General features: G+C 35.2%; 3 long non-coding RNA genes across 7 annotated transcripts; 1 reads left to right on the forward strand and 2 right to left on the reverse strand.

Moving 5' to 3' along the window:
* Nucleotides 1–3,718: 3,718 nt before the first annotated feature.
* On the reverse strand, nucleotides 3,719–6,152 carry LOC118750885. Of its 5 annotated transcripts, XR_004994458.1 has the most exons (9): nucleotides 5,914–6,152; nucleotides 5,746–5,849; nucleotides 5,403–5,539; nucleotides 5,246–5,343; nucleotides 4,902–5,171; nucleotides 4,618–4,845; nucleotides 4,104–4,551; nucleotides 3,979–4,029; nucleotides 3,719–3,734 (listed from the first exon to the last, which is right to left on the reverse strand). It is a non-coding gene; the product is annotated as an uncharacterized LOC118750885 (long non-coding RNA). The 5 variants fall into 5 exon arrangements; XR_004994457.1 differs by having other exon boundaries at nucleotides 5,246–5,459; XR_004994455.1 differs by having other exon boundaries at nucleotides 4,906–5,171; nucleotides 5,246–5,539.
* LOC118750888 lies at nucleotides 5,475–6,208 on the forward strand. The gene is made up of 2 exons (XR_004994460.1): nucleotides 5,475–5,565; nucleotides 5,741–6,208. It is a non-coding gene; the product is annotated as an uncharacterized LOC118750888 (long non-coding RNA).
* A 108-nt stretch (nucleotides 6,209–6,316) lies between these two features.
* Nucleotides 6,317–8,004, reverse strand: LOC118750887. Its single transcript, XR_004994459.1, has 4 exons — nucleotides 7,544–8,004; nucleotides 7,008–7,340; nucleotides 6,807–6,951; nucleotides 6,317–6,753 (listed from the first exon to the last, which is right to left on the reverse strand). It is a non-coding gene; the product is annotated as an uncharacterized LOC118750887 (long non-coding RNA).
* Nucleotides 8,005–17,029: the final 9,025 nt, after the last annotated feature.

Consider the following 17,029-nt stretch of genomic DNA (forward strand, 5'->3'; position numbering starts at 1 on the left):
CAACGATGTAAATATAAGCAATTAAATACCTTAACAATAAAAAATACACAGATAAAATATTTAATAATTTAAAGCATTAAGTAATTATAAAACATTAAAACATTAAAAAACATTAAAAAAAAAAAACATTAAAAAACATTAAAAAACATTAAAACATTAAGTAATTATAAAACATTAAATTATAAGAAAAAAAAAGAAAGATAAACATTAATAAACATAATCTAGATTGCGAGAGTCGATAACCATGTTTTCAAGAAATTTTAATTAGAGAAATACTGAAGTATAAGTTTCTTGAAGCTGCCTCTAGACAATAACCTCCTTAGCGACTGAGGAAGGGAGTTCCAAAGTCTAACAGCGTTAACGAAAAACAGTCGGGATGAGCATAAGTAATTGAACTTGGGCACAATTAGAGTTAAAGAGCGAGAGCATTTAGTAAATATGAGTTTTTCATATAGGTATTCCGGTTTCGCAAGAGTAATTAGTTTAAAAATAAAGATGCAGTTCCTGGCATTTAAGAAATTTTGTATGTCGCAGCCAAGTATCGAGTTTCTCAACAAGGAAAGATGGTCAAACTTCTTCAGACCGTATACGTATCTCGTGGCATAATTAAAAGCTACGTCCAACTTGTGCTTAGAGTGAGAATCTAGCTTGCTATAAACTATCTCAGAATACATAATAAGTGGAACTATTAAACTCTGAACCAACTTTTTCTTAGTGGCTAAAGGAACATATTGCGAAGTAATTCTAAGATATCGAAGAGTATAATATATTTTGCTCACAGTTTTGTTAACATGATCCTCACAAGTTAGCTTAGAGTTAATGACAAACCCAAGATTTGTAACTTTGTCAACTACTTTAAGTGGGCTAGTACCAATATGCAAAAGCGGAATCACGGAATGCTCAACTTTTTCCTTAAATATGGGTAGTACATATGACTTCTGCGCGTTAAGATGAAGTAGGTTTTCCTTCGACCACTCAAAGATGGAGTGCAAATCCTCATTAAGCCTATAACTAAGGTCTTCGACCAACCCTATTCTGTTGGAGAGATACAGTTGTACGTCATCTGCATACGCATGTACATTGGCATTTGAGCATCTCGTAAATACATCGTTGATAAACATACTAAATAGTAAAGGGCCAAGAATAGAGCCTTGTGGCACGCCTGAAGAGATGGGGGCGAGCTCAGAGAGCTTATTACCAGACCTAACTTTTTGGAACCTATTACTTAAGTAATCTTTAAGCAGCCTTACTGCGCTTTCACTAAAACCAAAATAGTTAGATAACTTATTGCACAACAATGTGTGATTAACTGAATCGAAGGCCTTGGAAAAATTGTGTTATTAATACTATGACAGAGAACACGCAGTATACGTCGCATGAATATGCGGATATTCACCTAATTTACGGTGAAGCTTTGCCCGGTTTGTAGTTGCAGTTAAAGAAAACACATGAAAAGGCACGATTTTTTTTAAATTTGAAATAATGTAAATATTTCAAAAACGGTGACACTTTTAGCTGAAAATTTTTTGTTTATCAGTGAGCTCACCCCCCCACCTACCTTGCCCTAAAGTTTGGCACAAGCTTCTGGGACACCCTGTATAGTACTAAATGCTAATCATATTGTAATTTTCATTATGCTATTTTTAGAACCTGCAAGTGGCCTTGGGGGCGGCGGATGAAAATTTCCGCCTAGTCGTGGACGAAGATTTCGACACCATCCTCTTACCTCCATTAACGGTGTCAGAAGGCGAATCGGAGCTTCGGTGCGAAACTCCGAGGCAGACACCGCGCAGGACCGCCAAGCGAAAACGGACGGAGGAATCGCCAACAAAGGCAAAATTTTTGAAAATTGCCGAAGCACAGGCCGAATCGGAAAGGGTATTTATTTTAATATTGTATTTTTATTGCATTATTAATAAAACTCATATTTTCTTAGATGCTTGCTGAAAGTGCTGCTACGAACGCGGAGGCCAACCGTTCTAATGCTGGGGCAATTAGCAGGATGGCTGCTGCCACGGAACAAATGGCTACCGCCACTGCAACAATGGAAGTTAACGCTTGTATAAATTTTCTTAGAGTTAACTTCGAAATTATATAAGTTTTCTGATTTACTTAGTCTATTTATGGGTATTTTTAATTAAAACTGTCGGTTTTTAAGTAAACATTCAATTTTAAATTAACGAGTTTTTGGCTTTTCATGCAAATTGCTAAAAATTCTAAAATATACGTGTCACCAATAAAAAAAATCCCGACGTGCTAGAAAGAACCAAAGATGTATTTTAATTTAACATACAGGTATTAAAAAAATAACATAATTATTGGAGCGGGGGAAAAAAATTAAATTGCGCAGGCCTATGTAATAGATTAAGGTTATTATTAATTTATTTATAGTTGGAGTGTCTTTTTACTGGTTTGTTTTTTAAATGAATTGTATTTTAAGAATGTGGTTTTCCGAATTTGTTTTTTAGTGATAAGTATTCGTTCCTTGAGTATACGGTATTTTTTTTAAGTATTCGCAATGTTTTTCGTGCTATAAATCTGTGTTATTTTTCTTTTAAAAACCTGGCTTATATTTTGATAAACCTATACAAATCCAAGCTTCACACTGTGTACATAATTTAGAAGTATGTGGCGAAGTTTCATCAAAATTGCAAACTTTTAAATAAGAATTTCTCTAAATTTAGAAATTCTCATTAAAAAGTTTGTAATTTTCATTAAACTTTGGAGATTACTTCTTAACTATGTATACAGTTTAAAACTTGAATTTGTATGGTGTTTGTTAAAATGTAAGCCTTTAAAAAAATTAAAAAACCTTTATGGCATGAAAAACATTTCGAATATTTACAAAAAATCACCGATTTAATAAATGAATTATTTAATTTTTATTTATTGAAAGCTTAGCTTTAGTAACCATTATTACCTTATTTAATTTTTCTGATGTTACTGTACTGAGTTATTGTTGTTTTCGCAATAAATGAAATGACAACATGAAATTAAATTTTGTGTGTACCTGACTTATTTAATTTTATATTTTTAATTTAGACAGCAGCATTTAATGCGTAGTTCATTGACATATATTATTTATTATGTCAATAAAGAATTAATTTCTGAGGCTAAATAGTTTGCTTTTATTTCATTAGTTTTCTTACCGGCTACTGAAATTTTCTAGTGAAACCTAAATATCGTCACCTGAAATGCAAAAAGACGTAACAAGATCGTCGCTGAAATTCAAAAAGTCAACTAATAAAAAATCTAAAATTCAGTTTTTGTTCGATATGAAGGATTTTATCGACTTACAACTCTTACATCGTATAATAAAAATAATAAAAATTTTTAGTCACGACTCTTTCCATTTCAGTTACGATGTTGTGACGTCTTTTTGCATTTCAGGTGACGATATGTACTTATAGTTGAATATAATTTGGTTGTGATTCAAAAGAACCATTTGATTACTAGTTCCAAATTAGCACTTTTTTACTTGTTGTAAATAAACTGGCAAAGTTAAATATTGCATTATATACATAATGCCAAATTTTGAGTTGTGTCACTTTTGAAGATAGTGTGCGATATGTACATATTTGGTACTTATTAAATAAGTGTCAGGGTGCCGGTAAGGTTACGGCATAATCCTTTTTGGTTATCAAACCGGTTCTTTAATTGACGTAATGCGCATTTGCCAGCCGTGTACCAGTGTGACCCTTACCCAGCGCCCATTAGCCAGTTTCTCCGGGTTTCTAAAAATATACAAGAATCAAAACCAATGAATATATTTCCAAACCTTTAGAAAAAATATTGTGGCTGTTCAGGATATTGTGGAAATGGTTTTGGATTTGCAGTTGGAATTGCATTTGCAACTTTTATGCTTGCTTCCATGGCAATCGTGTATATTTTATTGTTGCGAGTTTACAAATGCAACGGATATGCAAATGTAAGAGCATATGCACATGATCCTGAATAGCCCTATTGTTTTTCAATTACCCAAATTTAGTAGTATCCGGTTCAAGTTTGAGAAATTGTCAGATTGAAAATCTATTTAAAAAAAAAAAAAAGCAAGCATTAACAAATATACATTCCAAATCTCCAACATTTCTTCTATACATTACCCTGCACACGCCCAACAGCGGCAGCCTCTGCCTCTTCGTGCATTGCTTTTGCGCTGTGTTGAATACTCCGCTTCGGTATGCATGATTTAAGACGAACCCTAACGAACCATCATCTCACCATTCCTGTCGTGTTCGATGCTGTTGTTAGTAAGCAGGCCCATCAACGCGAAGGGCATGCATTTTAATTCAAAGGTGCTCTCTCGCTTAAGCTTGTATTGCGCGACTGGTGTATCAATATCTTGCCGCTGGCACTGCTTTCCATACTGGAAAGCGCACGCAGATTATACAGCAACGCAGATATAACTTGCCAAATGAGTGCCTGCCATGTGGGCGGGTTAAACTTTGCCGCAGTGACTATGCAAAGCTGTGGGCAACGCAAGGCTTAACAATTAAAAAATCCGTAAATACCATCTGAAAACACTGGAATGCGGTACGTATCACCGGCTCGCTGAAATGATGAAATATGTAAACAGATTTCTTTGAAAATGATACTAAACAGGACACGCAATTTTACCCATGGTGTTCATTTACACTCCGATGTGGCTCAGGCAGAGCAGCGAGTATTATACCAACAGAATTGATGTAGTAGTGTATCTCTTTTTGTAAATAACCCTTCACAATACCATTCCCCACAATACTTGCTACGATTGAGGGCGCGATTGGCAAACTGAGTAGCTAAACGCATGTAACATACAGGGCATGTGCTGGCGCATTGGGGAATTCATTGAAGAAACAGGCGGTGCTGAAAATGCGCGTTTGTTTAAATTTTTTAATTGAATGCAAAAAGTACGTACTTACATACATATATGCCACTGCACTGACATTCTCCGTTTCCCAAATCATTTTGGAAAGTAAACAAAGGAAAAGTGTACTTGTGCTAGGCCGCATAAAATGATGGTCGTAGTCATTTGACATCGTCCAGTTACGATATTCTTCTTCAACTGCCTTTTAAGCAACTGCTTTTTCTCCAAATGATGACTATTTTGCACGAAAAATGCATTTAAAGCAGGTGGAAAGCAAGCTAGCAAGGGCAATGCTCACGAATATGGCTTATTTTGCATTATAATACTAAGTAGAGCATGTGGGAAGAAAGAGCAAGACTTAAAAATTTTTTAAAGGTACTTTAAAAAGTAAAAACTCACCGAGTCTAGTCATGTGCAAAGAAAATCCCAACGTTAGTATCAACACACGATTCAGATTATCACTTTCGCTCGATGCCACAGAAACAGGTAGTTGTTCGCTGAAATAACGAGATATTTGTGGTTGCATTACTAAGTCCAGTGATTAGCGGGCTTTCACCACAAATTCAATTGCGAAACGGTCGCACAGTGTAAAGTAGCTGACCGCGATGCTGGGCTGGTTGTGATGTAAACGATATAGGAACATTTCACGCAGTATATGTAGTATTGATGCTTGAAAACAGCGAGCAGCAATTGCTGAATGAAACAATTGTAAAAAGATGGTTTGTTTTAGGGCTGTGCGATTATTCGATTACTCGAGCAAGTTGGTTTATCAGTTGTTCGGTTAATCAATTACTCCCAGTAATCAATATTTTGATTAGATAGATAATGATTAATACGATATAAATTAAGATAGATCAATTAATCGCACAGCTCTAGTTTGCTTCTTCCGAATAGCTTACGCAAGAATCCTCTTAATGCCCACCGGTTCGATTTTGGTGTGAACGAGCAACCGTACATAGCTTTCTACTAAAGCCGGCGCAGGTATGGAACTTTTTGATTGAGGCTGTAAAAACAAATAAAATGAATTTAGCTGCTTGGTTCCAAACAAAAAATTTGACCTGCATTACCTGTGGATCAGCGACATTTTACTGTGCACAGTTAAACTATCCAAAACAGCCATAAAGAACGGCGGTTGCCCCACAGCTGCAGTTTTATCGTTGCCATTTAACGCCTCGCTAAGTATATTCATTGATTCTGGAAAGTACTACACATTGATTTGTTAAAAATGCATTACATATATGTATAATGCGTAAATTGTTGCCCATGCTTATGGACATCATTGTTTTGTGAAGAGCAAGATGCTGAAGAAAGCTGTTGACAAATAAAGGAGTTAGTTGACGTGCACTGAACAAGTCTAGAAAATTATTGCAGTCGTTCATTTTAAATGCAAAATAAAGTAAAATAAAACATTGTTTTTTATACTTAAATGAAGTTCATATAATTTGCTGTAAATGCACTTACTTGCGTCCCTCGGCTGATGGCTGGCCTACCATCGAGACGATCGTTGATGGCATATATATTTAGTAAAGTGAATATTTAAAAAAAATTTGCTATAATTCGTTGTTGGACACGTTTTCCTATTGAAGAAGGTGCTTCGGAATTGTTATCAGTGCTTAGTGTTTCGGCATCATAAACAACCCTATCGTCGAAATCGGTTGTTTGATCGCACAAACGAAGATTATGTAATGTTGCGCACGCGTTGACTACTCGGCCAGCAAAACCGGGGTCATACAAAAGAACTCTTTGCTGTGATAAGCACCGCTATGTACCTTTAAGGACGCCAAAGAGTCTCTCGATCGGGTTACGCGCTTTACATAGTGCCTCGTTGTACCGAAACTTTGGCGTTCCTTCTGGCTCGTTAGATAGAGGTGTCATCAGCCATGGCTCCTACGGATATCCAGAATCGCCTGTAATTATTTTCTTTTAATATTCTAATTCATATGGAATTAAAATAGCTTACCAATCAAAAATGTGTTGTGATTTCCATTTTCAAACGACCGCTGCATGACCCGACGCGCTGCAGAAAAGCTCCAAATAAATGAATCATGCCGTGCTCCCGGAAATTTTGCATTTACGTTTAAAATTTTAAGATTTGGGTCACATATCTATAAGTTTTAACAATCATAAAATAACAATATAAATGTACCAGATTTGTTCTTACCATTTGCACGTTGATCGAATGGTACCCATGGTGATTGACTTAATTTGATTCGTTATTTTTGGGAGCCAAAATAGAGACATGAGTGCAGTCGATTGCACCGATAGTTCCTGCTACAAATGGTGGAGGTGCAGACGCAAAAATTTCCTTTGCGGCTTGGCACTCCAGTTGCGTCATAGGGAACTTCACTTTAGTGGTAAACATTGAATTGTTGATCGCGTCAGTCATACGGTGTATGCAACAGCTTATCGATGTTTGGCTCATGGAAATGCCCCACTGTTCTCCTACTGGGCGTTGATGGCATCCAGTGACACAAAACCTTAGAGCCGCTAGAACCTTTAAAGAGTACATAAACGCATGCTTATATAAGATGCTTTCTAGCGGTAGTACGAATTAAACGTTTTACAGGAAAAGCTGTTCCACGTACCATAAGGCTTATAAAAGGTAAAAACAGATATTTCAGTAAACCCTGCAGTTCGTACTACCGCTGGAACGCAGTTAAAATATTCAATAAAGTTGAGGAATATTGGTTTACCTACTTTTCGGTCGATAGCACTGTTATTCGTGATCCTCGTAACTGGTTATCAAGTTGCGACACCACATTTTCAGCCATGCCGGGACTAAGTCTATATAGCCTCCGGAACTCCCTTGGCGTTAGTTCGAATGGGTTGTCGATTTCGCGAAGCCTACGCCGGTCAATTCTTATCATTATCATTATCATATAAATATGATGCAATGTATGCAAACGCCATTTTTTAACACAATTTTATAAATTTCTTCAATTTAATTTCACAGCAAAATTTGCAAACAACAGCTTAACAACGAAAAACTAGATCCTGTTAGCTTAACCACAAAAAATATTGTCACCAAACAGCTGACTGCGTTTGTTAACACTAAACAATAACAAATATGGTTAAAGGTGATACACAATCACTTAACCCCAAAAAAAGTTGTTAACTAGAGATAACAACGTGAAATGTGGTTAAAATTAGATTCAGAATCGCATTACTGGTAAGTCATGTTATTTTTCAGGTAGGTTTTGCCGAGGGAAGTAAGAATCGAGATACGCAATTTTTGTCACATACCCACACAATCTTGATTTACTGTTAAAAAAAACCGGTTTTCCGCACTTATAAGCCTGTAACTCAGTTGACTATATACCGATTTTAGACCTTTCGAATGATATATGTATATAAACTTTTAGAAAACTTAAGAGATCTGTGTGTATTTTCTGTGTTCATTTTTTTCGTCTTTTTTCAAATTTGGCAAAGTTTTCACGCACTATTTTATTACGCAACTATACTACTCCTGAATTGATGCAAAATTAACATTTAATATATAGTGATTTTTACTTTCAAAAATCGGGGGAAAGTTATTCAACCTTTCATAAGAAAAAGAAAAGTAAGATTTCTCCTTGTAGTCAACGCAATATTCTGAAATAATTTGTCATGAAAATTTGAATATCGCATTTAATTTTTAGCCGACTTTGTAAAAATAAACATCAGTTTTACTCGATATTAAATATACTTTTCTCTTAAATTTTGTAAACGTTTATAGATATAAACATAGACCCATCATTCGAAAGAACTCGGTTGAGAAGCAACTCATTTAACTCATTAACAAGCTTATAAGGGCACAAAAGTGTGTGTAGCTATCACCAAATGGTAACGCGTGTCGCATCGCGTATCGTATCGCTCTAATGTGCACTGCGCGCATTTCATATGGCATCGGGTATCGTATCGCGTATCGTATCGCATATCGCATAGCATATCGTATCGCTATAATGTGCACCGTGCCTAAGCCATTGTGATTACAAATTTTAAGGGTTACTTCGGTTAACTTTTGTACTTTCTATGAGTATAAATGCCTGCCTACATATAACTTACTCGTAGACTTGGTGTTCGCCACGCTCGTCAAAATATCGAATTTGTCAGCATTCAACTTTTCAATAAGAAACGTAGTTTAATCTTTTTTTAATTGTAAAAATAAATAATTTATTTATTTTAGTATAAATAAAGAAAATATTAAAAAATGGTGGCTGTCGTGCAAGTGTTAGAGAATTTAAGCGCACCTAAAGTTTTGTAGCGGTACATGGCCCAATAAGCAAGTGAATTAATAAGGCAGCTCTCTCGCACTATGTTCTGCCATTCGGCTATAGTATGCACAATTTTCAAATAAGATATTGTCAAATCAGTATAACAGGGCAGTTCTGACGACTGTCTTTCAACTCACCACAGTCTTTCGAAAGACAAAAGTCTTTCGTAAGACAATTGTCAACTATCTTGAAAGCTCGTTACTGTCTTTTGAAAGACCATTTGAAAGATCTGCTAACGAGGAGGACTTAGCGTTATGCCGTTCGCCTTTTAGCAATAAGTTTTTAAAAAATGAAATCAAATAAAAAAATATATACGTTTTTCTTTTTAAAAGAACTGTAACTAATAAGTAAAAGAAAACTATATTAACAAATTATTAAATAAATGTTATGGAACGAGGTAAATTAAAAATGTTTGCATGCAGTTTCAACCGGACTATGAAAAAAATCAAGAAGTTGTTAGCAAAGAAATATTGATGCACAAACTTTTGTTTGATTGTAACGTCAAAGATTGCTTCTTAAATGTAGAATTTGCACTAAGAATGTACCTTTCTCTCATAATCACCAACAGTTCAACAGAAAGGTTATTTCTAAACTGAAGCTGATAAAAAACCGATTTCGGACGTCCATGACGGAAAACAAGCTGAATTTTTTGGCTTTACTGATAATCGAAAATTAAGTTTTGAGGCAAATCAACCCCGATGTTGTTATCAACGATTTCATTATTACAATGAGTGGATATAGATGGAAACCAATAAGAATAAATTAGTTATTTTATTTGTATTTTCTAGCATTAATTGTCAACTATTCTGAATTTATGGGAGTAAATTCACATAAATTAACATACATATGTATGTATTAGGGATTTAAATTTTTTTCGATATTTTCCGGAATTTTTTTGATCTCGTTATTACAATTCCAAGATTAGTCTCGGGATCTAGATATTCATTATTTTTCATCAACTTAATATGAAAAAATTGCATCAATACTGTTTGGGAAGCCCTCCTACTAAACAAAAAATAATAAATAAATGGGTTTGAAACCTATGTTTTTATTTAAAGTGAAAGTTATTTCATTAGTAACAAAACAAAAGACAGTTATTAAATATATATGCATTTAAAATACTTTAGCGTGTTCATATCTGATAAAGAAACTTAACTCTTTCTTAACTCTTTCGCGACTACTGGGAGACCATGTACCAGCTACATTCAAAAACATTTATCCGTTTTATTATTCATTAAAACTTCTATCTAATTTGTCCGAATACATGTTCTGAGTTTTATTCATGATAAAAATCCGCCCGCAAAACATATTTTCTCTGTTATATCTGGTACCACTGGTCAAGTTTGCGAGCACATACCTAAAAATTTCGGCGATCTTGCCGGACAAAAGGTGTCAAAAAGAATGTTTTTCAATAGCCATTTTGTTTGTACGTAGGTATTCTCAAATTCCACTTGCTCTTTATTAAATACGGCTTTAAAATGTCAGTAAAGGTGAGTTTCATATAAATTTCATAATTTTGGGATATATTGTCCCAGTTTGTGTTTTACGTGGGACTGATTTGTACCAATTCGTGTTTGCCCAGATGTCGAAGAAAAGATACCCGGCGGAAGAAAAATTCAGTGCAATGTAGAATAAAAATATGGGTACCCAATGAAAGAGAATTTTCTGCAAAATTAAAAAAGTTATGGTTACAATCACAAATATGTAGGTATTGAAAATGCCCCTTTAATCAATTTTATTTTTTAAGCTAATAAAGTTGAAAGGACGGGGGCATTTTCAATAGCTACCCGTCCTTATGCACCAATATATTTGATCTGTTTTAATTCTACAGAACTTTCTCTTTAATTTGATACCCATACTGGTTTTTAAATACATTGAACTGAATTTTTTAAATATGGGAGGTTCCATGGGAAAGTGAACCTCAGTGTAAAAATTATTTTCTTTATAAAACTAACAAACGTGTGGATAAGTCATTTGTAAAAATCTTGAATCAACCAAAAAATTACAAATTAAAGCTTTAAATGCATTTTTATTACCTTTTTTACGTGTTGAAATCAAGTTCTAAGTAAATTTTTTGAGTGAGTTTTAAGTAGGTTGTGTTGAAAGTACTGTCAAATAATATGCGATTCATAATTCAAGTGTTTGGTAAGAAAAATATATAGCAGAACTCATCTGCTTTTAATAAAATTGTGTTGTATATTAAACTGTTTGACTGCTTTATCTATATTATGAGTTATTATTAAGCAGTATTGGTCTTGTCCCAACCGTGACAAAAAAGCTAAAAGTGGTTATATTTAATTAGCCCTTAAAGGGTAACGTTATTTTGCATACTTTAAAGGTAACCTTCGTCGAATCGTCGAGCGGACTCGTCCATTATCTATATACCCTTGTGGTCAGCTGATTAAGTTAAGTTACATTTTGACCAGTTTTGGTTTTTTATTTTGTTAATCTAAAGTTTATAGTTTTTTTATAAAAGTCTAGTACATTACCTAACCAGAACCACATAAATCTAAATTTCAAACTTCGTACAAAGATTAAAAAAATTCAAAAAACTTAAGCAATTACACCCAAAAATTTTAAACTTTTTGTTCAGAATTTTTAGGTATATATATAAAAGGCACCATCCTAAGATAAAACGTGAGTGAATTTAACCCCTACTTGGCTTCTTATATTTTTTACTAACTAATCTTTATATATGGACCACACTAAAAGCTCCTTTTCATATAAAAATTTGTACGTGTCCTACCCGTGAAAAACGTTGTCCCAGCCGTTACAGAGGAATTTCGGATTTTTTGTATAATAAAGCCATAATTTTTTTGTAGTTTTTGCTTTGTTTGTGTTCATGTTTCTTTGTTTTATTGTAAGACATCAAGTTCACAGAGAAAAGTGAAATAAATTCGCAGAGTTTCCATAAAATACATCTGCTCCAAAAAGCATCTGTTTTTGACCTACTCATATTTTTTTAAATTCCAAAGTCCTTTTTAAAAAATCCTGACGTCAGAGAGAAAAACTGAATATGCGATTTTACTATATTTGGCCCATGGTTTCGCGAATATATTAATTTTTGTGTGTGTAAAATTGCCTGTCGATCGGTATTATGTGATCCCGGGATACCAGGATTAACATCCCTAGTAAGAACATATGTAAAAAATTAAAACTTTTTTTTTGTTCCGTACCCGGGGCCGCCGTTGGCCTTAGTACTCACTCCCTGGAGTCCGCACCACGGAAAGAGCCTAGGGATCCTAATCAGGCACTGAAACCTCATTGATTTAGCGTATTTGGTGATTTATCGAGCTTTTTATAGCGCACAATTTCAAGATTTTCTGGCATATTTTTGCCAGCCCTTGTTATCAATACCGTGCTTATGGCGAAATCGGTATGCAGCAGTGCTGTGTAATGATTGAATCAATTGAGTGTGCATTCTCATTTTATTCGTTTCAAAATTGTGATTGTTTGATTTAAAAAATTTAACAACCACTCTTGAGATTGGTTTACAAATTGTAAACACAAAATATGTAGTCAGGGCTATCACAGGATCCATCGTAGCTTCGATTTTCGTAAAATCTACGAAAGTGCTATCACAGAATCCGAATAGCTACGAACGTAAAATCGAAATTCGTAGAGAGCCTTCATTGATTCCGTTCGTAATGAAGATTCGTACAGATACTCTACGACAAGTTTACGCTGTCGGAGCAAAGAATAAAATCACTGAATCTTAAAAATAATGAAAAAGGTGCTGTGAGAAATTAGTATGATTCTTATTGTGTTAAGTATGTCCAATCATTTGTTATTTTTACTCAGTCAGTCCTTTGTAATAGTCATTCAGTCTGTCGTTTGTAATAGTCATTCAGTCGGTCTTGTAATAGCTTAAGTTTTGGATTTGCTAAATAAATTTACAACCCTGTGTTCTACTTTCGCTTTGCTCTGTTTCGCGATCCCGCTAATTGAATTGCCATATAAATTCGGGCAACGGCACAAATTGTCATCCATCACGCGAGCAAACCGAGGGTAGAACACTGGAAAATAAACTTGCGCAAGTGCGCATGTTAAACCAAAATCTCGGTGTCGTGATAGGTGCATTATTGTTAATAATAAATATTTATTATAATCCAAATTTGTTTTAGTTTGATGTAATTTCATATATTTTTGTAAGCGTAGACTTAAAATACCAATGCCATACATATATATATATATATGTATTAGAGGGCTGCATGAATGCATTCAAAGCGGCTTATGAATTATTCATATACAAAACGAATGACTGATTTTGGCTTCAAATTTTTTGAATTTGAGTGAATAGCTGTTCTGATATTTGTGTCGACATCACAATATTCAAACAAAGTGAAAATAAATTGAATTGAAATAAATGACAATTTTGTGTATGAATATCCAAAAATATTTTTTCTATGCACATATGTACAAACATGCAATGTATGCATGTATGTATTGCTGCGCTCCTATTACATACGAAAAAACTTGTTTGTAGAAAAAAACTTTTACCGAAATGAGTTTGAATGATTTGAATGTTTTCCATTCATTCATTCACATTCTTCCATTTGAAGGTAGAAAATATAAAACAAAATGTATATTCATAACTTACAAAATTCCAAACGCTGAGTGTTTTGTATGTGAAGTAAAATATTCAAATCTACTGTACTCTGGTTGTCTAGAAGTTTGAATGAATTCATGCAGCCCTCTAATATATATGTACATACATACATTCATCTGCTAGACGCTATTTAATTAATGAATATTTTTTATGAAGCGAGGAAATTCTAATAGTTTAACAACAATTTATTAGGAAAGAAACCTTATTACTTTAATATCATTAAAATTAATATATATATATATATTTTTTTTTCTCTTTAAAAGAATAAAATCCAAACTAGAAAACCAAATTTATTAAAAAAAATAAACAAAAGTTAAATAAAAGAAGAAAAAACAGCTCCGCTGCCCGACGACTCGGACTCGAACCCGGATCTCTCAACTAGCAGTCTAGTGCTTTGCCCACTCGGCCATTGTGACTTCTGGGGCAGCGTGAGCAAAATGGCATACGTAAATGTCTATTATTTCTTTTGCACTAGCTAATTTCGTATCAGCATTCGAAGCTGGCAACGATATTTTCGAGTTCACTCGGATTCAGTGATAGCAATTTTTTCGTATTCGTAGCAGGCATTCGGATTCGTAGATTTTCCACGATGGATTCCGTGATAGCCCTGAGTGTGTTATGGAATGGTTGACACCCATTCACATAGAGAATGTGAATGCAAAAAAACTCAATCATGTATGATTGTACGTTTATGTGAATGCAATCTGTCATTATCATTCAGTACTAATACTATTTGTTGTTGTTGTTAAAATGTGAAACCAGAAGATTGCCATCTCCCTTAAAATAAGTAAACAAATAAATATTTGGTGCTAAAATATTTTTCTAAGTGGTTGGCCGAGCTTCTGCTCAAACTTGAGGCATGAATTCTGTTGTTGTGGCACAAATGGAGACACCTATGTACATATTTAAGGCTGACTCCGAACACCAAATTATTTTATAAGAAGAGTTTTCAAGGCAGAAATATACTCGAAGGTTTGCCATTGCGTGCCGAAGGACGATTGCTATTTGGGGTTATGATCTGACCAGGTATTTAACCATGGTCCTATGGAGTGGAAGTACGCACATGTAATCACTCTGCTACGGCGGCCGCCGTAAGTACATGCTATACATATGTATGTACACATATTCGGTTAATTGTTCTCAAAACGCATAAAAACGATAGTATGCTGGCAAACAAATAATAACATTTTGTGATAAACAGTTTTACAAATGTATTTGCACTTCAAATTTGAGTATTAATAAAGTATTAGTATAAATTATTATTATAAATTATTATCTTAATAAATAAATATAAAAATATTTATATTTGGCAACTCTTGGACTTTTCTTCATTCGTAACGAATGACACATGTAAACAAAATAAAACATAATTGTAATTTTACAAATTTAAAGCAAACGGGCGTTCTTTACAAAAAAATGTAGTTAGGTATCGAATTGCGCATATTTTACAATATCAAGTGCCCCCAAGAAGTGTTAAACCACTAAATAGCTTAAAAAACGCTTTCAAAAATTCGAAACGAGAGTGAAGTGCAGTGTTCCATTGTGATCGAAATTGCAGGCAAAATTTGTGCGTGTGTAATTAATGTTTTATTTGAAGAAATATTGCCCCTTGCCGTAAAAAATTAGCAAACCAAAGACCCGCCCTTCCCACATAATACTTGAATAACCCCTTAATTAACATTTGCTTGTTTTGTGCACGCACGGCCAGTTAAACGGGCATGTCTGAATCAATTTCCTTCATCATTCTTAGGAATTTGATCTGCATTTTTATTGCTATCTGTTGCAAATAGACATTTTAGGAACTAAATAGATTCTAAAATCTCTGTACACAAGCGCACTTATTTTTAACAGTTTCCAGTTTATGTAATATTAATATTATGTAAAACAGCTTTTATTTATTTTATGTTATATGTGATTTCAGGAAGCGTCGAATACAAAAAAGTGCTGTGACTGGGTTTATGTAATTTAAAATTGTGTTGCTGATTTCTAATAATAATAGAAAGGCGCTTACGCATCGATGGCCCTCTGCAATAACGACACAACTCAAAATTTCATATATTTCAGTAGAAAAAATCAAAGAATTTTTGTTTCGTAATTTAGCAATAATATGTCTTGGAACGTAATAATTCCGGATTATTTGCAGTCATATTGTAAGCATTCAAATTATGTCTTTTTCTAAAGATTCAGTAAGTGTTGGACTGCAAAAATACGAAATAAGTAACAATTCGTATGTAGTTAAACGAAAAAAATTCCATTGTGTTGTGTGTGCTGAACAACGGCACAAAATGAAAAGTGTCGTTATTTCACAGTTTGTGACTTATGCCAATATTCACAATTAATGTTAGACATTTGCCATTGTTCAGTAGTAAGGGTTGGCTACTTCGGTTTATGAGGTGGGTTTTGTTGAAGGCTGAGGTATGCTCAGCCGACCCAGGGTACAATGGAGGTCCCACTAACCCCCACCAAATAAAACACAATAGTTAGTGTAATACGGAGAACACACTCACACACACGAGGTGAGATATGGCCAGAGCGCCGGCAACCTTTCGTCCAAGAAGTGAGAGAGAGGGAGAGTAACAGCGGCTATGGGTCGGTAACGGTGAGAATAACAACGGCTACGGGTCGGTAGCGTTGAGAATAACAACGGCTATAGATCGGTAACGGTGAGAGTGACAGCACTCGGTGACGACGGTGAGAGTGACAGCACTCGCTGACGACGGTGAGCGCAACGGCAATGCGAACGGCGGTGATACTCGGGGACGACGGTGATGCCGGTGAGAGTAGCGGCAATAAGAGCGACGGTGATACTCTACGGCGACGGTGATAGCGGTCCTGGCCTGCGGCGAGTGGCAGCAATGGCCCCAATAACGATGACGGTGAGGTAGTAATGGCCCAGCTGGTGACGACTTACGGTGATAGTGGCGGCGGCCTGCAATGAGGAGACTGATTAGTGGGCCCTAAGCACACACCTGTGTCGCCCCTCGTACAAGTTGCACACTAACGATGTAGGTGCGGAACGGTTTGCGGCACGAGTGAGTGCGATCTTCCACGGCGGCTTTGGGACCTGTACGAGGGGAGTACATCGTTGCAAATAGCAACGACAACGTCTACAAAGTATGACGATGCATCTACACTCTGCGACGACCCCTCCTATAGTCCCCTCGGCCATGTGACGTTCTGCGTAGGCGATCGGATTGCGCTCATCTGCCAAAAGACGACGTACGCGCTCCCTTACCTACGGAGACTGATAGCGGATGAGCACTTGTAGAGAACCTTATACCCGTCGTCGCACAAGTCGGTTGCGAAGTAAGACGAGCTGAA

The sequence above is a fragment of the Rhagoletis pomonella genome, unplaced genomic scaffold, assembly GCF_013731165.1.
Source record: "Rhagoletis pomonella isolate Grant_MI unplaced genomic scaffold, Rhpom_1.0 Rhpom_scaffold_00438, whole genome shotgun sequence".
NCBI classification, from domain to species: Eukaryota; Metazoa; Arthropoda; class Insecta; order Diptera; family Tephritidae; genus Rhagoletis; species Rhagoletis pomonella.